General features: G+C 42.7%; 1 protein-coding gene across 2 annotated transcripts in view; it reads left to right on the top strand.

Moving 5' to 3' along the window:
- INPP4A (inositol polyphosphate-4-phosphatase type I A) overlaps positions 1-22,999 on the top strand; it is a 103,186-nt gene that overhangs the window by 15,534 nt on the left and 64,653 nt on the right. For both annotated transcript variants that reach the window (XM_018563388.1, XM_018563380.1), the window contains exon 2: positions 14,737-14,804. The gene's annotated coding sequence lies outside the window, so the exon portion shown is untranslated. The remainder of the gene's footprint in view (positions 1-14,736; positions 14,805-22,999) is intronic.

Below are 22,999 nucleotides of genomic sequence, written 5' to 3'. Positions count from 1 at the left end.
TGTTCTACTGTTTTTTTCTTTTTATCTTGAAAAATCAATTTTACTTAGTGCAATGGAAAAGGGAGAAAGATTTGTAATGAATGGCTGCAACATTCTTTATGAATTCCAGAAATTGTTTCTAACTGGACTTCTTTTAAAATCAATATGCATGGTATTGGCGAGTATTAGAGGAAAAGTATTGGTACTCATACTCGGTCTGCAAAAGGTGATATCGGTGCAACCCTAGAGTGAAGGAAGGGTGGGTGTGAGCTACTGGGAAGGTCAGGCACTAGGTTCTTCAAAGTGGACCCTCAGTGCACTAAATTACTTGGTCTCCTTGAACTCCCTCCTCTTCTGGCCCTGCCCCATTCTCACTTGGGTGTGAGGTCACAGGTTGACCTGCCACATGTCATCGAGGGCTGGCTGCCTGAACCTGGAAGAGACAGCTGGCTCCTGACGACTAAGGAGAACCAAGAAGGTGGTGTGGGAGCTAGACTGTTTCAGTGGATCACAGCAGGACAACACTGGATTTGCTGAGCCTAACAATTAAGAGGGGTTAAAAAAAAAAAAAAAAAAAGCAGAGGAGGAGTGCAGGTCTTTGAATAACTCTATTTTTAAAAGTGAACTCCTGGGAGATGGGGAGTGATACTCACTAACTCAGAGGACCGCTTTCTGCAGGCCCCACAGAAGCATGAATGTTCATATTTACCTGCAGTACCTCTGCCAGCAAATATTAGTTTTTACATGTGACTATCATATCTAATATCTAAAGAAATTAGCCTGGTGTGTCAAGACCTTCAGAACCCAACAGCATTTTTAATTGGAGAGATAACAGTATTAGAGTTTAATTGACAGCTGATAATGTTTGGTGGTAATGAATACACTGCAGATTTGGGCACTAAGAGGGAAAAGAAATATGGATATATTACACATTCTTATCGTAGCACTCGGCAGAGTCATTTTCTTTCTCTAGACCTGAAGAAAAATACTGTTCTACGCTTAGTTGTTAGCGATAAAGAAGCAGATTTTAAATGGGGATTAAAATTCCAATCCATATAATCTGTTTTTCTGAGTTTCATTAACACAAAAGTCTTTCAACAACAGGAACATTTTAATTAAAGTCAAAATAAATCAAGATTGCCATGATTATTAGCACTAGCTTAAAGCCCCACTCTGGGGTGCTGTTAAACTTACCCATGCAGTGGAAGCCATACCCTGACTACATTTAAATGTTGGGTTGGCTAGGGGGTGGAAGGAAGAATTACAAAGGTCCCTATCTCACATGCATGCATGCATACATACATGGCCAATTTAGACAGGAGCCAAATAACCTTGCAGCATGTCTTTGGAGTGTGGAAGGACACTGGAGTACCCGGAGGAAACCCACGCAAGCACAGGGAGAACATGCAAACTCCTTGCAGACAGTGACCTGACCAGGATTCAAACCAGGGACTCCCAGTGCTGCAATGCAAAAGTGCTAAACACTACGCCACTGTGCTGCCTGTGGTTGATTGTAACAGCAGTCTGGAGTTGGGCTTTAAAGCTTAAGTCCCCGGCAGATATTAAAAATGTGTTCACTGCATGGACTGGTGAGCTTATCAGTCTTCTGAAAGCTGAAGTCCCCGGCAGATATTAAAAATACCAAATAAGTGCAGCTATATATTTATTTAAAGGCATGAAATGTATTTTAAATGTAATTGCCTGTACAACAGTACTCAGAGAGAGAGAGAGAGAGAGAGAGAGAGAGAGAGAGGGGCAGTACTTAGGGGTCAATCAAGTGTCCTACATTCACATGTGCTGACAAGTAATATGCAGACAGGGAGATGACTTCATCAGTCTGTTTCTGCTCCTTAACTGTTGCGACACAGGCTGGGACAGCTAGGTAACTTAATTGTGTGGCTTACCTGAAGCACAGAAAAGTCCGGTCAACAGACTGGCAGGGTTACATAGCCAGGTTGTGTAGATCTCAGAACTGGCTGGACAGAAATACAAGTACATAAAACAGCTCCAATATATGCATTTCAACTATGTTTGGCTGAATGCATTGAGCTTAGCTCTAATTGAAAGCTGAAGTGTCGTTTTAGCTAGTACGTATTTTGTGTTCGGTTGGAAAACACGTTGCATTTTGATGCACGTTAAATGTGAATTGAGTTGATGGGGGTTGACATGCATTTATTGCTGTGTTTTTTTGTTGTTGTTTTTTTAGTTCTACAGCTGGAGCCAAAATACTTTGACGTTTGTTTCCTTAATGCGTATTGAGGCATGCTGCGATGCATTTTATTGGGTTGCTCTGCAACTTAATGCAGCATGTTCCATTTTCACCGACTCAGCAATGCAGCACATTGGTGTGACTTGGGCTTGTTGGAATTAATAGATTAGGCTTGTCATTGCATTGGGTCTGGGCTGAGCAACTCAGCCCAACACATGGGCCCTTATTGTAATATTTACCTGCATGTCATCTTTAATGTCATATATTTTTCTTCCTTGCTATCTGTACTGTGTTTTCAAGATAATATTACATATAGTAGGCATTCAGTGTCCTTTTATATAAGCTGCCTTTTGTATTCGACAATGCAACTAGCATTTCTGAGCAACCATTATTAAGATGCAATCCATCCGGGATAATCTATTTAGGGCTCCTTTGCACCTTGTGCATTGAATTGCATTGATCGATTTGATCAATGCAGGCCGAATCCAAGGACACAGCAAATACTATTCCTGTCTGTGCCCAGTGCACACCATAGCATTGCCTTGGTGTGCACTAGGGAAAACTGTACATATGCTGCATTGTTTTGTAGTGCAATGTGCTGCTGCATTATAGCAATGCATAGGAAGAAAACAGATAAAAAGCAAGTACTACAGTGCATTTTAACAATGTATTACAGCGTTCCTCCAACCTCCACTCCACTGCACACGTTATATGCACAGTAAAGTTTGGTCTGCAGGGCTTGCATATGAAATTAACCACTATGGATTCTTCATGTGCATATCTTAAAAACTGCACATAGAAATTAGCTTTTTAGACTATCTTCAGACCTATGTGATGTGATAATGCAGTAACGTATAGTCTACTGGGCAACATCTGTTCAATAATGTATGGCACCCCAACACACAATAACCGTAATCGGCAATGTACATGCCCTGAGTTGTGGTATGCTGCGTTACTCAAAGTGTCAGGTAAGCATTTTTGCCCATTGGAGTACATTGGCAACGCATTCCAAATGACTGTTGTCCCTCCCCCGCTGGCAATACAGTCTTCTCTGTGTGCATACAGCCACCGGGTAAGGGACAACACGGGAGACTCCGAAGGGAGGCATCTGCAATCCTATGGTGGCGTGTGCTCCATTCAGTTCCACACCTGTGCTTTCGGTTCCACACATGGAAAAAAATCCCCAGTCCAATCTTGGCACAAGGGATCCAGGTTGTCTAGGAGGTCACGTTTACAAGCTACCTTCTCTAATGTACTATTATTATATTATTATTATGATACAGGATTTATAGAGCGCCAACAGTTTGCGCAGCGCTTTACAATATAAGGAAGACATTACAATCGCAATACAATTCAAGACAAGATGGTAAGGACTATTGGAGCAAGGCTTCTAATTGCAAGTGTAGTAGACCAATTTGCTTTTAATATTCAAGAATTGCTACACTATGCTAGGGTGCACTTTTGCTTATTTTTTTTTAGGTTTTATGAGCACTCTTCTCTGGTACTTTATAGAGCTACAATGTGGAAGTTGTTATTATTATTATACAGGATTTTTATAGCGCCAACAGTTTGCACAGCGCTTTACAATATAAGGAAGACATTGCAATCACAATACAAATCAAGACAAGATGGTAAGGAGGGCCCTGCCCGTGAGGGCTTACATTGGAGTATCACTCTGTTGCATACATTTTTATGCGGCTTTACAATACTGTTACCCTTTTTTAGAACGCTTTCAGTCTCTCAGTGCGTAGATATATTGTGCGCATTCCTAGAATCAGTGTTTTTGTTCTATTTTTGCTAGAATGGCTTATGTATTCCTCACTTGAGCTGCAGGAGTTAATCATGGCATGACAGGGGATCTTTGCTTGGATGGAGAGGGCTACAAATGTTCACCTTGAAATAAGACTGAGGTTAATCATTTGACAGGAACCACTGCACTAGACATGCTCTGACTGTTTGCAATTCAAATTTTCTGTTGGCATGGATCGTGGTGTTATCACAGAAGTGCGCCTTCTCATATGTTTTCAGAAAGCATTTTTTTAATAAGGAGTCAAGTATTTCACATTATTTTGTCTTGTATTTATAATGCACTTCCACTGTTTTTTTATTTAAAGTAGAACTAAAGGCTGGGTGTTCTTTTTACCTTGATGCATTCTTTGCACTTTTCTAACACCCCCGCTCCTGTGGAAGTATCACTTCATGAACACTGGGTAGCTGCCACTGCTCTACTGCCCTTCGAAAAGTGATCCACTGGGGGTCACTTTTTAGAGTAGCAGTAAAGCCAGTTGTATAATTTATTTCTCCTACCTTGCATAAAACAAATTCTTAAACCATTCAAAACTATACAGTACCTATTTCTATCTCCAAGAGGTTAAGGCAGAAGTAACGTTGAAAGTGAAAGGTGGGCACCATACTTGCCTTACAAGTGTGCCCTCGTCCAGTGCCAACCATTTTAGGCTGTCAGTTGCTGCTAAGTCCCTCCCGCCTCCACTGCCATTTTCTCTGCTGCTACTTCCAGTTGCTCTCATCATTGTCTGTCATCATTGTCAGTCATTGGGCTGCCTCTGATGTAACACATGCACACAGGAGTTACATAATCGGATGCTCCTTTGTCGCCATCTTACAGATACCAGAGTGTCCAGTGCATGGACTGGTGAGCTTATCATTCTGCTGCTTCTCCTTTTTACTGTCCAGACATAGAAAATACAAGACCTGCAAGTGTTAGTGAACTACAGCAGAGAAAAGTTAGGTCTCTTCCACTGTCAGACAGGGTTTTGCTGTGTAAATCTTAGGACTAGGTGGACAGACATACAAGTACTTGGCAGGTGAAACAGCTGACTTCTTTTATCAATTCATCTATGTATTTAGCGGTTTGCCTTGAATTCAGCTTTAAAGAAGTGTTCTAAACCCTTGTAGTGGGGCTACCCCTGCACTGCAAGGGTTAAGTGCCGAAATTGCGGTGCATGTCTGGTTTCTCTCCCCGCTGCTGGGCGTTGCTCCTTGTCCCCTCTGACACAGTGCAGCGCCCAGCGATGGAGGATAGCATTGTGAGGGGCCAGCTGTGAGGCTAAGCTCTCCTCCTGCACCGCCCCGCTCAGCCTCCTGTGACAGATTAGGATGGAGAGCGGCGCTGTGGGGGTGGAGACAGCTGTCACATGAGGCTGAGTCGGTGGTGTGGAGGAGGAGTCAGCTGTCAAAATAGACCAAGCGACCCTCCCCGCACTAATAAACAAAATTTTAAAAAGAATTTGCAAAGGTTAGAAAAAAATTTTTTTTTCTGATTCGGCCTGACATTTATTTTAGTTTCGGTTTCGGAATCTCCTTTCGGTGCACCTCTAGTACTCGCCCAAATTGCCACGCTGTCTGCCTGTTTCTCTGGTTACTAAAGCCTCTGTCCTTCTACGCTGCAGCTTTGGATTGTACCTGAGTGTCCTCATGTCCATACATTTGTGTACAGAATGTGAGGATTTACTCGTTGTAACCTCATCTTTTATATTTCATTAAAAAAAATGGGTAATTTGTTGTGTTTTGGGGCATTTAATTAAATTTGTCACTAAATTTTGGGGTTTAATAAGGAGTTGCGCTAATATTGCGCAACATAAAAATGTTCAACTACCACCATTTTATTCTATAGGGTCTTGGCATTCAGAAAATATATAATGTTGGGGGGTTTTACGTCATTTTCAGGCCTAAAATGTGGAATATAACATGGGTGCAAAAATGGAAAAAAGGGCCTCAGTCATGAAGGGGTTAAACCGATACAGCGGAGGAGAATGGTGCTCCTGCAGAATGAAATGAGGTTACATTGATGGTGTCTTTCATGACCATTTTTATGACATACTCTTGCAGACACAGTGGACATATTGCTATTAGTCACAACAGCTCAGAAACACACAGAAAATGTGATTTTTATTTGCCCTCATTTTGTATATCCCAAGTGCCGTGGTATTCGCATCATCTCTGAATGTAAAAAGTTATATTCCCAGAAGATCTGTAGCTCTTAGTAGAAAATTGAAATCGCTTCCTGAAAATTAATTTTTTGCTCTCTCTTTATCCTAAAGGAATGATTGCCTTTCCCAACTATATAGAGCACACATTCTCTCCAATATAGAAGTGTCACTTCTCTTGGGTTTTAGTGTAGGAAGACATCACTAATACATGAAAGAGAAGTGTTGTTAGAGGAAGGCTAATGGAAGTTACTGTGTATGTTTAAGGTTAGCAAAATGCTAATTGCTAACGGATTTGCATATGTCAACATAATACTAGGGATGCAGTGAAATTTTGGCTACCGAAACAGATCAGCTGAAAATGGCACACTGGGCAAATGTGCCATCATTTGGCCGATATTGCGGTGCATCTCTAGTTTCTCTCTGGGCACTGCTTTGTGTCCGTCCAGCGGGGAGTAGATGTGAGCGACAGGAGCTCGGCCTCCTGTGACCCATCAGGATGGAGAGCGGTGTGGGGGCGGAGACGGCTGTCACAGGAGACTGACCCAGTAGTGAGGCGGAGGCGTCCGCTGTCGAATGAGACCGAGCTCTACTCCCCCACAACGCTCATTCAGCCTCCTGTGACAGCGAGTCAGGATGGAGAGTGGGTACAAGCAGTCAGTGATCGCTGAGTGTTTGTAAATAATTGATGACATAGTATGTTTACTGTGTCCCCAATTATGAATGAATGGGAAGTGATCTAAATCACTTCCTGTTCATTCATGATTGTGTACATAGTAACCCATACTATCTCCACAATTTATGAATGAACAGGATCAATCAGTACAGTATAGAGCAGTGGTTCTCAACCTGTGTAACCTCAGGACCCTCATTTGTCCTTGGTCACGACCCAATTGAACTGTGTACAACTGTGTCAAATGAATGGCAATGCGCCTCCCACACCAGAACGTGTAGAAGGTGTGATTGCGTGGTACAGTGCATTAATTGCACAGGACTGTTCAATTAATGCACTGTACCAGTGTGAACGGCAGCCCTCAAACACTGGCAGACTCATACAACCACAGACACAATCTCACTCCAAATTTTTTTTTCAAGATGCACCCATTCTCCCTACCTTATAAGAACCGGATCCGCAGCCAGGGTCCAGTGTGGGCTGCTGTGCTGTGACAGAGCTCCATCCTTATGTGCATTGCTTGTACAACTCCCTTGTGCACCCTGTAGAGATGCCAGGAGCTAGGATGTGACATCACTCCAATCTAGGCACCTCTACAGGGCACGCGAGGAAGCTGTAAGCAATGCATCTATGGGGGGGAGCTCCTTCACGGCCATAGATCCAGCCCACCCCACCTACAGCTGACACTCGGCACCGGGCAGCATATTTTGAATGGCTGCTTGGCGGGAGAACTGACACTGCTGAGCTAGGGGGAGGCTGAGAAGCCTCTCGCCTAGAAAAGTGAAAGACACGTGGTGACCCACTGAACATGGGGTCGCGACCCACTTTTGGGTCACGACCCACCAGTTGAGAAGCAAGGGTATAGAGGATTCCTGTTCATTTAAAACAGGGGATGCAGAAAAAGAGATTGAGGACTCTGTATCCTCAATCTCTTTTTCTATTTTAAAGGGGATATATCAGGGGGTCTGTTTTAGACCCCTGATATTTCACCGAATAAATTTTTTTAATAAAAACAAATAAATTTACAATAAAATATTTTTTAAAATGTGAAAAGTTTAGAAAAAAAATAAGTTTTGGTTTCGGCCTGACATTTTTTTATTTTCAGTTTCAAAATGTCATTTCAGTGCACCTCTACATAATACAAATTCTTTTTTTATCATGTCACTGTTTTACAGTGCCTCTCAAAGTATGTTCAAGTATCATGATCTATGCTTAGAGGAACTTATACATTCAAAATATAATGAGCTGTTAGAGGGCATATTTAAAATTGTTTGAGGTTTTTGAAGTACGGACTCTTTAGCTTATCACAGGCTGGTTAGACCTGTTCTACAAAATTGCTTTCCTAGAGGGTTCTATAGCTGTATAGTTAAATAGGCAATATAAGTGGAACGTGACTAAAAGAATAGTTCTAGTCCGTATTATAAATGATTGCTTTCTTTTTTGGGCGTATTTAGTAGCAGTGGCCATACACAATGTACAGTAACCCAGAACCATAAGACAGAGTCTTTACTTCTAGAGTTCGATTAGATGAGTGCATATTTGATTGGTTACTTTAGCTATATTCAAATGGTTTTGTTAGCTTAGCAATAAACAGGCATATAGCATTAAAATGAATACATTGTCTGCATATACAGTCATGGTAACAATTAAGTACCCTACATGTATATTTTTTTTCACTTAAGTTTGTACAGGAAACATTAGATCTTTATTTAAACAGTACCTATAGATAATGGTGATGTACCTGAGGGCTAGTTCACACCATCCGATTGTGGGCGGAATGCACTGGATCGCTACTTTTTCTGACCTACACCGGACCGGAATGCAGGCACTGATGTGCCATGTTTTCTTGTGCGGCCAATTGCAACCGGATGGCGTGGCTGCGGTGCCATTGGAGTTCAGGTAGTATTTTGCTAATGTATTGCCGAGCTTTAAGTCCTCTACAGCTGGTGGTATTTTCCAATTTTTGTATAATATATTGCTGGGATTTGTAGTCCTCTATAGCTGGTAGTATTCTGCATTGCAATATAATGTAATGCTGGGATTTGTAGTCTCTCTACAGCTCGGAGTCAGTGACAGGACTACCAGGGTTGCAGTGGTTGCAGCTGCGACTGGGCCCTGGTGCTCCACCACTGTCCTAAAATCATTAGTCTGTATTGTTGTTGTTTTTTTTTTAAACTGTCACATGACACAAAAAAATAAGGTATCGGCAAGTACTTGAGGAAAAGTATCGGTACTCAGTTTTGGGAATAAAAATGGTATTGGTGCATCGCTAGTCATAATCCCTGTCGGCTCTTTTTATTTGCCATTTGTGTCACATAGGGGAGATTTCTCTTCACTTCATGTCCGATAGCCTTAACATTCCTGGTGGTCAGCAGTGTCACCAGAACTAGTGTACCTATTAGAAGATTTCCCATCCATTACTGTTCTGATGACAACCCAAAATTTGTTATTTTCTGCCATTGATAACAGTGACCAGGGCAAATGGTGAAGATAAATCTCCCTAACCGGGGCACAGACAGCAATGAAAAGTGAGAGGTGTTCTAATCTCACTCCACTTTTTCTAAAACCAAAAGAAAAAGGTCTTGGCTTCAGTTGCACTTTAAGGCCTATCTCCAAGAAAAAAAGCCCCTCTAGGTTAAGGGTTCCTGGGTAAGGGACTTTTCCTTATCTGATCCCCTCTCCGGCAGGCTCCCTTTTAGCTATAAGACGCAGCCTTTTCCATGCTACCCTCTGGCAGTCAGAGGTTTGCTGTTGTCATCAAGTACAGTGCAGGACCCATAGCCCTGCATTATATGTGAGGACACCTAGGGACAGGCGGTGATCAGTTACAAAAAACTGCTTTACCCAATACCCTAGACTTAAATGATCATGTAACCTTTGCAGTATGGGGGAAGCAATTCCAATATCATTTATGTTTATGGGCATGCTGACAGATCATGATGTTTTCTAGGTAGTGTTGTAGCTTGCTGGATGAACTCCAGGAAGCAGTATTTATATCTAACTTTATGAAAAAAAAAATCCCACTGCAATTTCCGAAAATAATACCTTTTTCTATGTGTCAATCTTCTATGTTCTATCTTTTTACACTGGGCAAATGCCGTTCACACAGCATTCCTGCGACAAGATGGAGCCAAGACGCATAGGAAATTCAGTCTGTCAATCTAGTGGCAGGACAGGACTGCCATGTGAACAGCATTCGCCCGCTGTATGGCAGGGTGGATGATTTATATATCATCCCCTTGCTGTTTTCTTTTTTGTTTTTCGGTGCACATGGCTCTAGTCAGTGTGACATAGCAAAAGTCAGAACTCTTGTGTGGCTTACCTCCTCCTCTTTATCTTATTGCTGAAAGGTCTGAATCTTATAAAGATAGATACAAAATCCTACATGCTTTGCCACCCTATTAACATGAATATGTTGTCTTTCTTATGTTCAGCCACTAGATAGTGCTTTGCATACAGCTAGTATATAATCAGCCTCTCCTGTAGGAGAAGATCATGTAACACCGATATGGAGAATGCCACAGTTTACATAATTACTTCGATTTTTCTCCATGGGGAATGCAGTAGGTCATGCATATACGACTGATTTTTGTGGTTGTCGGGTTTGCCTGGAGAAACAGGTTGGAAAGATTCAGAATGTTGCTTCGCAATACCAAAAGACGTGTTTATTTACACATTGATATACATTGTGTTAAGGCAGCCCATTCGTTTTTATTGTACTGGTTTTAATACACATGCAGATACACAAGACAATAGCATGTGCGTTGTGGTGCACTGGCTAGGTGCATTAGGGGGAGGAGAACCTCACTGGGGTTCATAACTATGGAGACCTGAAACAAAATACAAAGCATTGCATAGGCATTTCTACAAAGGTCCTCTGCAATTGGGCATGACCACCACTTATTTAAAAAAAACTGCCTGCTTCTGGCCAACCTCGAAAGCAATTGAGGGATCGATACTGGTTGGATGCACCAATCTAGTGGAGACCTAGTACGAGCCATTGTAATTGGTTTCAAGGCCATTTATGTTCTGGGAGGATGATTTAGTGGTGTCCCATATCTGGGACCACAGGTTCCACGAGTTCAAGATACCAGTTTCAGTGGTCTACTTTTAACATGTATTTATTAGCTGGTGTTGGGCCTATAGAAAAGTGTATTGTATAGTAGGGAGATTATGCCCTTAGAATTGGGTCTTCAGCACACAGTACTTTTGTACACTACACCCCTTAGTCTTGGACGGTGATGTTCCTGGTAGAATAGGCTATATCATTCCAGTTGGTTTGGCTTAGGTGCTAATTGTACTGTAATATCGTCACTTTTCCACTGCTTACATGCATTTCTCCGGTTATAGATAAATGCTGGTCTTCTTTTCACAGCTGAATGAACCAAGAAGGGTTTTTTTTGTTAGTCATTGTCATAGGGAGCCTCCCTAGAAATGTTTAGTTCCTTCTTATGCAGAGTTTGTGGTGTTTGCAGGTATAGTGGTATTTCCCCAACCATGTTTTATCCACTTGAGGCAGTAAATGCTTACTTTCTTTTTCTTTATCAGGGGGCGGTAAACACAGTGCAGTAAGTGTAGAAGGAGTGTCAGTTAGTGCAAAAATGAGTGCTGGTATGGTGTTGGCAAATGCAAATATGTGTCAGTGCAGTGTCGGCACTGGTGGAAGGTAATCTATACACAATGTGGAACAATACTTCACATTGTGAAGTAATACTTCAACTTGGGTTCGCCGACATCATGCCAGCTCTCACTTTTGCACTAACTAACACTCCTTGTGCACTTTCTAACACTGCATCAATGTCTACTTTGCACTTGTCAGTGATGCACCTTTTTTGCACTCGCTGACATGGTTCCAATGCATAATTTTGCACTCACCAACACTGCACTAGCATGTACTTTTGCAGTCACATTTTTGTACTTGTCAATACGGCAACAGCAACCACTTTTGTAATCACCAGCTCTGCACCTTCATGCATTTCTGCCAACACTGCAGCTACACACACTTTTCAACTCGCCTACACAGCCAATACACGCTTTTCTGCACTCACTCACTTCAGCAACTTGCACTTGCAGAGGTCACACCAGCCTCACCTTACCATCACACCTTCATTCATCTAATTTAACGGACAGGCACACTTTTGCTTGTACCGCTGTAAAATAATTACATTTTTCTTAGAGAAGGTTGTAGTTTTTCTGGCATTTTATTATGGGTATACTATGATATTAACAGATAATAGGGGACTGTGGTGGTTCTAATTTAATGTCTGATATGTATTGCCTTTTTGTACCTTCTGACTTTTTTTTTTTTTGTAAAGGTGCCTATAGACAGATGTCCCCCAATCTGCGTAGATTGAGCAATCATCTAGTGCAGGGGTAGCCAAACTCTGACGCTCCAGCTGTGGTGCAACTTCAAATCCCATGAGGCATTGCAAGATTCTCACAGCCACAGGCATGACTCCCGGAGAGAGAGATGCATCATGGGATTTGTAGTTTCACCACAGCTGGAGGGCTGGAGTTTGGCTACCCCTGATCTAGTGTCTGTGAATCTCTAGTGTCTTCACTAGAGAAATCTGACTTGTTTGAGTACTTCTGTTGCCTCTAATAAGCCAATGTATCTGCAGTGTGCCTCCACTGCTCTTCAGCATAGGCTAAAACACAGACAGGTGGTGTGTAGGGTCCCTGACCATATAAGAATATAGTATTTTTGATTATCTTGCAAGTCATTTTCTAGAGGCCTTGTAGTTCAACTTGTATTACTGTTTTTCTATTTGTAAAATCTGATATGTATAAATGTTGCTTCTTTTTCACATTTTTAGTCAGCGTGAGCAGTGTAGAGGCGGATAAACCACGCTAATTTCTTCAACTGTTAAATGTAAAACAAGTAACACTTGTAGGGAAAAAGAAGACATTTGGTTTCATAAATAGGTCTGATTCAGTTGTGTGAAAGATATGTGCCAAATAAAGTGTTAATTGTCCCAGGCATAGTAAATGCTCTTATTTTTATATTACTAACACTTCTACCGGCACACATTGAAACACACACATTGTCTTGTGTGTTGCCAGCTTCCAGTACAAGATTTTTATACTGCCTAAGGCTTTTAAAATTTGTATATACCCCTTGACTCTCATATTGCAGCATTCGCTGTAAGAGCGACCAATTGCAAGGCATAAGCACTGTCACTTGGTGGCAGGGGCTTGTTCATCCATTTGGAAAGGTTGATATTTGCATAGCACCACTGTGGACTGTAGCGGTGGATCACGTGAAGTGAACTACTATATGGCACCAGAGGGTGCCTTCTATGGGATCGCTTTGTTTTCTGTCATCCCACAACAGTTGTACATTAAAGTGTATCTAAACCCAAAAGTAACAATAATATATTACAGTGTACCACTCCTTAGACGTGGTGGTTACATTAGTTTTTTTCTTTTTTAGGACTTTTTTCCCTTTAATGTAACTTGGAGATCCAGCCAGTAACATACTTCCTGTCTTGATGTGGCTCCACTCTATGGAGGAGCAATGGAACCACCCTTGGACAGCAGCATTTTCACAATATGGAGAGGGTAGTGTTAGATGCAATAGCAAATGAACTTCCATTTTTTTTAAATATTTCTCTTTTGGGATAAAGGTTTTACATAAACTAATAAAAGCTGACCTTTGTAAGCACCCCTGTCGGTGTTAAATGGTTTCTATCAACCCTCTATCTGACACTTTTGCTGGACAGTTTGTCTGTTTAAAGGAAGTTGAAAAATAACAGACTTACTGGCCAGACCACCAGGTGAAAATAAAGGGAAAAAGCCTAAAAAAAGAAAACTAATGCAAAAACATCATCTAATGATTGATAATCTGCAATATATTACGTTTTTGCCTTTGGATTCAAATACACTTTAAGCCTAAATATCATACAAGCTATACAAAATGCACATACTGTATGTATAATAGTAAATGCTACTATTGGCATTCTTCCAACCATTCTGTTTGATGTTCATGCTTGCTGTTACGTGGTCCTTTTATTACCTTACATTGTCCATGTCTCATGCAGGAACCAGACAAAAGCCCAGAGAGCTCAGCTGTTATTTCTCAACTCACATTTACACCGCTACATTCTCAGAAGGATGAGATGTACTCTGTTGATTTAGGCCTCATTCACACACAACGCAAGAGCAAAACTGTATTTTGCGTATATACTCGTACATGCATATATGTGCGCAATATTTGCAATCCCACAATGCATCAGTCTTAATAGAAATGTTAATGAACTGTATGCGTGTACGTCCGTATATGCACGCAAACACACGTAAATACGCTGCCCGGACGCATCTCGGTTCCATTTTGTTTTTGCGCATTTTTACACTACGCAAATATACGGCTCCATGCGCAGCTATGTGTATGGAGCCATTTATTTGCATATGGTACAATACGCGCATATATGCGCGGCAGTGTGAATGAGGCCTTACAATTGATGATCTGATCATTGAAACAAGCAGATCCATTTATTCTGCCTTGTTTTAAATGACCGTCTACCATGGTGCTTTCATCAGACAGATCACTTTTGTCATTTCCAGTGTAATTATTGGATATGTATTTAGGGACTTTCTATCCACTGCTGTGAAAAAGTAGAACAACTAAATATAGCCCAGATAGCTACTAGAATGTTAGTTGAGAGGGAAAAGCCTTCTACATGTATAATCTGCTTGTGAAAGCCTTGAGCGGATCGGTACAATTGGCTATAGATCTAGCTGCACAGGCTTTTGCATAACATTTATATATGTTTTTTTTTTTTTTTTTTTTTTAAAAAAGTGTTTCATATTTAAAAAAATTGCCAACAAAAAAAAAAAAAAAGAATCCAATGTTCTGTAATATTTGGTCTGCAGTATGGAATAATGGTGTCCTTTATGATATTCATACATGCTTATCCTTTGTTTTTCAGGTATAATAAATGATCAGCTAGAAGAAAGAAAAGTCACACTTTTCTAAAACGGATGCAAGATAAGCACAGTGAGTAACATATGGTGGCTGTCGGGGGAATTCAGGGTGTGCTGTGAATAAACCTATTTGAGCATGAGATTTCTGATGCTGTTTGTGTTAGTGTACAGGTGAAACTCGAATAATTAGAATATCGTGCAAAAGTAATGGCAGTAAGTGCTGCAAAAGGGGCCCAAACCAAGTACTGAGTACATATGCATGCTTGTACTTTTCAGAGGTCCGATATTCTATGTACAATCCGTGTTTTATTGATTGCATGTAATAATCTACTTTTTTGAGGTTGTGGATTTGGGGTTCTTGGGGTTTCCATGAGCTGTAAGCCATAATCATCACAATTATGACAAATCACGGCTTGAATTATCTTGCTTTGCATGTAATGAGTCTCTCTCATATATTAGTTTCACCGCATAAGTTGCATTAGTGAAATAAATGAACTTTGCACGATATTCTAATTATTCGAGTTTCACCTGTATATGTGATACCTCAGAAGTCTTGTTTAATGTTTACCTGTGGTCAGTCTATGGACATTCAACTGCTTACATATTCTCAACAGGCAGTAAATTAACTATAAGAAAACAAAAATTGGAGAACGGAAGCGCCACTACCTGGCACAATAAATGTGGTGAAGCCTGGTGAGAGGGATAGGTGATGTACTCACCTATGGTAGGTTGATCATTCGCTTTTAGGAAGGTCGTGAGATGGGGTGGAGCAGTTGCGGGAGACGGTCCCTCTTAGGATGAGTGGTGTAACCAGCTGGAGCAGATGTAAACACAAAAATAGTGAGGTGAGATCAGGAAGGTGAGCAAAAGAAAGGAGAGGTTCTGTAACTCACCGCAAGGAAAGTGAAGGCTGGCTCTCAAGACGGAGGTAGGCTCCTGTAGTGCCTGGGTAGAAGGCTGCAGGATGATCCTCTGGATGGGTGCTGGCGTGGTAGTCCTGCTGGATGTCAGCAGTGTCCGGCGCTGGGGAGAGACGCGGTGCTGGAGGGTGGGTAGTGCAGCTGCCGACGTGTTACGATGGCCCCTTGTGTTGTGACATGCCTGCTGGAAGGGGGGTGAGTGTGGATCCGGAGTGGAGGCGGAGGTGGATGCACGCTGGGGCCTCCTGATGGTCTGGCGAGTCTGTGTCTTCAAACTGTCAGATTCCGACGCCGGTGTGGAGAGGCGGAGGGGGCGGAGCCCAAAGGTCAGGAGATGTTGGTTCGGATGAAGAGGTGGAGTCTTAGAAACACTCAATGGGTCCTGGGTTCCTGCTGGCGACGCGTTTCGAAGGCAATACTTTCTTTTTCAGGCCGAAGTGTCAGGGCTGATCAAGACGGCGTTGGCGGGAAGCAGAGTTTTTGAGTGTTGGGTTGGGGAGGGGCCCCGGTGTGTGGGCGGAGCTGATGGATTGTGATGAGGCCGATAGTAAGAGGGAGGGGCTAATGTCCGGGAATGAGGTGAGACTGAATAAGCCGAAGCTGAGAGGTTGGGCTAAGGACAAGTGGGCATGCTGGAATCCGCAATTGATGGGTGTTCCAAAACGGGAATCTATTAGTGCTGAGTCCCGAGTCAAAAGTAAGACTAATGAGATGGTGGGCGTGGTTTGCGGATGTAACGAGGCCGTGTCAATTAAGGTGACCCAGAAAATTGCTTTTTGGTTAGCTACTCGTGAGATGGCAGCTGTAGATGAGATATGTGGTGGAAAGTGGCTGGTTATTGAGGGGGGAGGGGTGGGGGAGGGGAAAGAGGGAGAAATCATCAGAAAATCATCTAAAATAAAGGTCATAAATGGTTAGATAATGGTGTTTGTTTCCAATTCCTCATTCAAACCATGGGGGGACAGCGTGTTTAGTTTGAAGATCCAGTATGTCTGTCTCTTGTTTGCACAGGCGGTGGAATCTTTCAGCTGGTGGTAATTTATCCGATATATGTTCTATTGCAAATACTTTCAAGTGGGCTGGGTTATTTTGGTGTTTTAGGAGAAAATGGCGAGGGACGCTGTGTTCAGTACAGCCATCCTCGATGAACCTCCTATGTTCTCCGATTCGCTTGCGGAGGGGGCGGATGGTGCGGCCTATGTAGAATAGATTACAGGGGCATTGTAGGCAGTAGATGACGTGATCGTGGGCACAGGTGATGAACTGGGTGATTGTGAATTTATTGCCCAAGCTGTCATGGAAGTGGGACTGGCCGTGGGTGATGAATTGGCATGTGAGGCAAAGCCGTTTTTTACATTTATGTACCCCTGTTCTGTTGTTGAACAAAAGTGTCTGTCTGAGTTTTGGTAAAAAGGAGGAAACTTTGCTAGGGGCCACTATGTTCTTGACGCTGCAGGCTTTTTTGAAGATGACGGACGGTTTAGGTGGGAGTAATGGTCCTAGTTGGGGGTCGCACAGTAACGGATGCCAGTTTTTGCGAAGAATGGCTTCGATAGCCTTCTATCTATTATTAAAAGGGGTGATGGAGCGAGCTACTTTTTTGGGCTGTGGGTTAACTCGTTTTTTAGAGGGTGGTTTGTGGACTGTTGTGAGGAATTGGTCGCGGGCCTTGGTGATGAGGTGTTTGGGGTATCCTTTTTCAAGGAATTTGTCTTTTAGGATACGGCTTTGTTTGACATAGTCCTCTTTATTGGTGCAGTTCGTGTTTACTCTCCAAAATTGTCCTTTTGGGACATTTTGCTTCCAGAGAGGGTGGTGGCAACTTTTAAAGTGAAGGTAAGAGTTGCCCGCCATAGGTTTAAAATGAGTTCTGGTGATAATTTTGCCATCTGAATTTGTAAGTTCCAGATCTAGGAAGATTAAACTGCACTGGTCTGTGACATGGGTGAAACTTGGGCCGGAGGGGTTGGTGTTACAGTACGCCACGAATTCCTGAATAGTGTTGATTGGGCCGTCCCAGATGATGTCATCTATGTAGCGGCCAAAAAAGATGACATGGCGGGCGAAGGGGTTGTTTCTCCAAATGTGGAATTCCTCCCACAGGCCCATGGTCAGATTGGCATAGCTAGGGGCGTAGTTTGCTCCCATAGCTGTGCCTTGAATCTGGAGGTAGAAATTTTCTAGGAAGGTGAAAAAATCGAGAGTGAATTTGGTGGCATTGAGGATGAATTGTGCCTGCTTGTAATGCAATTCTGGTTGTTGGGATAGAAAGTGTTGTAACGCTTGTAGGCCTACATCTTGGGGGATAGATGTGTAAAGTGAACACGCATCAAGAGAGACCCAGTGGTATGAGGGTTCCCATGAGTAGTGATGTAATGTCTCAATGAGGTGGCTGGAGTCTCTGAGGTAGGAAGGTAGTGTGGTAACAATGGGTTGTAGAAAGTGGTCCACGTAGCGGGAAAGGCCACTGGTGAGGCTTTCGATGCTGGAGATTATGGGGCGGCCCGGCGGTGTGCTGCAGTTTTTGTGGATCTTTGGCAGGTGGTAAAAAAAGGGGGTGTTGGGTTGTGAGGGGCACAGAAACGATTTTTCTTTTTTGGTGATGATTTTGCCTTCAAAGGCTTTATCAGTGAGGGTTTTGAGGGAGGAGAGGAATTGGGGAGAGGGGTCTGAGTCTAATTTCTGGTAGGTGTTGGTGTCTGACAGAAGCCGTAGTGCCTCTTTGATATAGTCATCGCGATTTTGGATGACTATGCTCCCACCTTTTGTCTGCTTGCCGGATGACAATCTGTTTGTTATTGGTTAAGTTATACGTTTACAGTGCTGTATACATTGCCGTGACTGTGATGCTTTACATTGTGGTGCAGCCAAAAATATACAGCATGTTGCGTTTGGCAGATGGTGCCACTTGTCAAATTCGATCATTGCAATGAATGGGACCTTGTGGGTATGTGGTTGTGGTGCAGTATTGCAAAAGAAAATCCCCATTATGTAAAAAAAAAAAAAACTGCATTCAAGTGGTGCCAGTATGCATCCTGAATGCCGGACAGGCAGGTTGCTGCCTTTATGAACTCCGCCTGAAGTTCAAAAAAGTACAAGTTTCTGTTTTGAGCAGAATAATGCATTTTAGACCCAATAGACTTAGATGGGAGCACTCCTCCTAGTAAGTAGCTTTCCATCGGGTAATCAAAAACACTCAAGCCGCCTCAAAATGCTTAAACGCTAAATTAAAGGATTAAAAATTACCAAGAACTTTCACTCTCAAGTGTGAATGAGGCTTACTGTTGTAGACTTACCAAATGTTTTTTTTAAGAATATGTAAGTATTACTTAATGTCCATAACCTGGTCACAGATTTGCTTTTAAGGTTTACATAATTAAAGGGTCATTCTAACCAAAACCGATATTTGTTTGTCTGGATGTTGATAGTTTCTTTCATTAGAGACTCTGATGATCTTTGCACCCATGTTCCCTGCTTTGCTCCCCTCTCACCATCAATACAAGGTTCTTGGTTTCCCTCCTATCATTTAAGTTTTACACAATAATGCAGGAAGAGTGTAATGTATGATACTCTTGTGCATGTGAAACATGGAAACATTGGCTTGGGTACTTGTAAGGCAAATATTGAGCTGACCAACAGCAGGTAAAAGGGGTTAAAGGCTAGTTCTACCCTGAACCTATGGTATCACATTCTCCCTTCTTTATTATGTGAAATAATTCATTGTGTAAACAGACAAATAAGGGTGCTTTATCCTTCTGTCACCTGAGCATGAATGTTCTGCATGAGCAATCTGTTTACATTTGGGTTGCGCTAATGCAGCTCAACATAACGTAATGATGCTATGCTCTTTTTTTTTTAAAACAACACGACATGTCAGATTTCTTGCTAAACATTGCCCTTTGCATAGCTTATTTCTTTATTAAAAAAACATTTCTAAAAATAAAACCTTAGCTGTCTTTCAGCATTGGAAAGATACTTTGACTGAGCCATTTTATATATTATCACATAAATGCGCTGTTGTCACACGTTCTCCATGTGCTTAGCACTCTAGTCTTGCAGTGCTGGGGTCTTGGGTTCTCAAGGACATGTGCATGGAGTATGTAAATTGTGCATGTGTTGCATTTACGGACCCCGGTTTCTTTCCACAGCCTAAAAGGTTGGCTGGCAGCTGGCTAAATTTCTCCCTGTTTGAATTTCCAGTGCAAAAGAAAATCCTGGTAATTTTATTTCTGAATGTGCATCCCACCCTAATGGGACAAACATCTAAAGCAGGGCTGGACAAATCCCAGGAGCCGGGTAGCCAATGCTCCTTAATCACTTGAAGTCCGCGGTGTTACACCCCCTTCCAACCCAGGCCATTTTTCACTATTCAGCGCTGCAGTACTTTGACATTTATTCCGTCATGCAACACTGTACTGAAATTAATTTTATAAAAATGTTTGGGGACAGATAGAGCTTTCTTTTGGTGGTATTTAATCACCATTATTACCCAATTTTTTGGTAAAATATAAAAAGCGGGGTCATGTTGGGTAAAAAGACACCAAACATGTCAAGCCTTAAAATTGCGTGCGCAAAACCTCAACAAACTACAATACCCAAGATTGGCCATAGGCGACGCTTTAAAAGCTGTTACCGCTCATCAGTTTAGTGTTATCAGTGATTTTTTTTTTTGTGTGACATTATTTTTTTACTTATTTTTTTTGCACTTAATGTTATTGCTATCACATAGGGGATAACAATCCCCCTATATAATAGCAAAGGCACACTGACAGGTCCTCTTTTTGGAGACATTAGGGGTCTCCAAGACCCCTAATGTCACCTATGAACCCCCAAAGAAGCTGATATCTGCTTTATCAGAGATCTGCTTCATCAGCTTCTTCTCTCTGGCTATAGCAGCCAGATGACTGACAGGTGAATGCGGAAGTGATGTATCACACATCACTTCCACATTCACATTACGGATGGAGATCATCAAGGAGGTAGATGCTGATCTCCCTCCCATCTTCCTCCTGACACCCTCCCGAGCCGGTCCCGGGCCGCAGATAGGGGTAGCGGATCTCAAGATTGAAGGTGCAGGAGGGGGGTCAGCGGCGGCACTCGAGGAGGGGGGCGCGCAGCCACAACATACAAGCGATCAGCAGGCTATAGAGCCGCCGATCATTTGTATGTCAAACAGCTGGTAACGGCTTTGCAGAACAGACAGATTTTTTTCTGCCTGAGCGCGCGTGCCCCCTAGCGGGAAAAAAAGCCTTCTAATTACGGCAACCCGCCAATGTGAGTTTGCCGCCCGTCCGTGTTTTTTTTATTTACAGCTGGCGCCTAACTTTTGAGGTTTTCTTTAGTTGTTGTCAATAGAGCTAGCTCCAAGAAAATCCTGCTGGCTCATGGATTGAGGAGACTGGTTCCTAAATTCCATATAAATTTGTCCACCCCTGTGTCCAGTGTCCTGCCACTTTGTTGCTTTTCCAGGCAGAGGTTAATTCCAATTGGGTGCTCTCCTCAAGCTATAGAAGATGACCTATTCCCCTTGTTTATAACCTGTTTGTTGTGTCATAAGTTTGTTTTTTATTGGGGCAATAAAGTAACTCCTTGCGAAGATAATACATGCAAATCAGATAGTTTAAAGCCTTTTTATGGTTGCCAGAGACAGGAAGTTGTTTCCTGGAGAATAATAGAGGTGCAGCATTCTGACCATTTGGAGTAATTTGGTGGAATACACTGCAATTGTAACCTGATAAAGACATTACCGTCCTGGCCAAAAGTTTTGAGAATTACACAAATATTAATTTTCTCAGTCTGCTGCTTCAGTTTGTATGATGGCAATTGGCATATACTCCAGAATGTTATGAAGAGTGATCAGATCAATTGCAATTCATTGCAAAGTCCCTCTTTGCCATGAAAATTAACTTAATCCCCAAAAAAACATTTCCACTGCATTTCTGCCCTGCCACAAAAGGACCAGCTGGCATCATGTCAGTGATTCTCTCGTTAACACATGTCAGTGTTGACGAGGACAAGGCTGGAGACCACTCTGTCATGGTTTGTTCACACCGAAAGTGGTGCATTCCAGAGCGGTAGTGCTTGAAATCATTGTTCTTCCTCTGTTAACCATGGTTACCTGGAAGGAAACATGTGCAGTCATCATTGCACAAAAAGGGATTCACAGGCAATGCTATTGCTGCTACTAAAGGTGGCCATACACTGTACAACCATCGCAAGACCTTAGTCTTGCGATGGTTGTAAAGTGATTAAAAAACGTACGATCTGCCCATCTTGGACAGGCAGATCGCACTCTCGATCATCGCAAGCCCACCCCCCTGAGGCTGGTTTTCGGCTGGTTTGAACGGTGCTCGGGAGACAAATGCCGAACGGGCCGGTGTGCGCACGCGCACACTGCCCGTTCAGCATTTGTCTCCCGAGCACCGTTCAAACCAGCCGAAAATCGTACGATTCTCGGCTGGTTTTCTAACATGCTCGTTAGACAAAAGACGTTCGACCGTACAGTAGAAACGGGTCGCACGTCTTCGTTCACACTGCTCGATTCTCGTACGATCGCGGGATTTCCCGCGATTCTCGTACGGGAATCGAGCAGTGTATGGGCACCTTAAGATTGCACCTAATCAACCATTTATCAGATCATCAAGAACGTCAAGGAGAGAGGTTCAATTGTTGTGAAGAAGGCTTCAGGGCGCCCAAGAAAGTCCAGCAAGCGCCAGGACCGTCTCCTAAAGTTGATTCGGCTGTGGGATCGGGGCACCACCAGTGCAGAGCTTGCACCAGAATGGCAGCAGGCAGGTGTGAGTGCATCTGAACGCACAGTGAGGCAAAGACTTTTGGAGGGTGGCCTGGTGTCAAGAAAAGCAGCAAAGAAGCCACTTCTCTCCAGAAAAAACATCAGGGACAGGCTGATATTCTGCAAAAGGGACAGGGATTGGACTGCTGAAGACTGGGGGAAAGTCACTTTCTCTGATGAATCCCCTTTCCCATTCTGTGGGACATCCGGAAAATGCCTTTTCCTGAGAAGAAAATGTGAGCGCTAAAGTAAGTCCTGTGTCATGCCAACAGTAAAGGATCCTGACACCATTCATGTGTGGGGTTACTTCTCACTCACAATTTTGCCTAAAGAACACAGCCATGAATAAAGAATGTTACAAAAACATCCTCCCAAGAGCAACTTCTCCCAACCATTCAAGAACAGTTTGGTGACGAACAATGCCTTTTCCATCATGGAGCACCTTGCCATAAGGCAAAAGTGATAACTAAGTGGCTTGGGAAAGACGACATCGAAATGTTAGGTCCATGGCCAGGAAACTCCCCAGACCTTAATCCCATTGACAACTTGTGGTCA

The sequence above is a fragment of the Nanorana parkeri genome, unplaced genomic scaffold (genome assembly GCF_000935625.1).
Source record: "Nanorana parkeri isolate BGI_ZX_2015 unplaced genomic scaffold, ASM93562v1 scaffold21, whole genome shotgun sequence".
Lineage (NCBI taxonomy): Eukaryota > Metazoa > Chordata > Amphibia > Anura > Dicroglossidae > Nanorana > Nanorana parkeri.
This window is presented reverse-complemented; position numbering and strand designations above follow the sequence as displayed.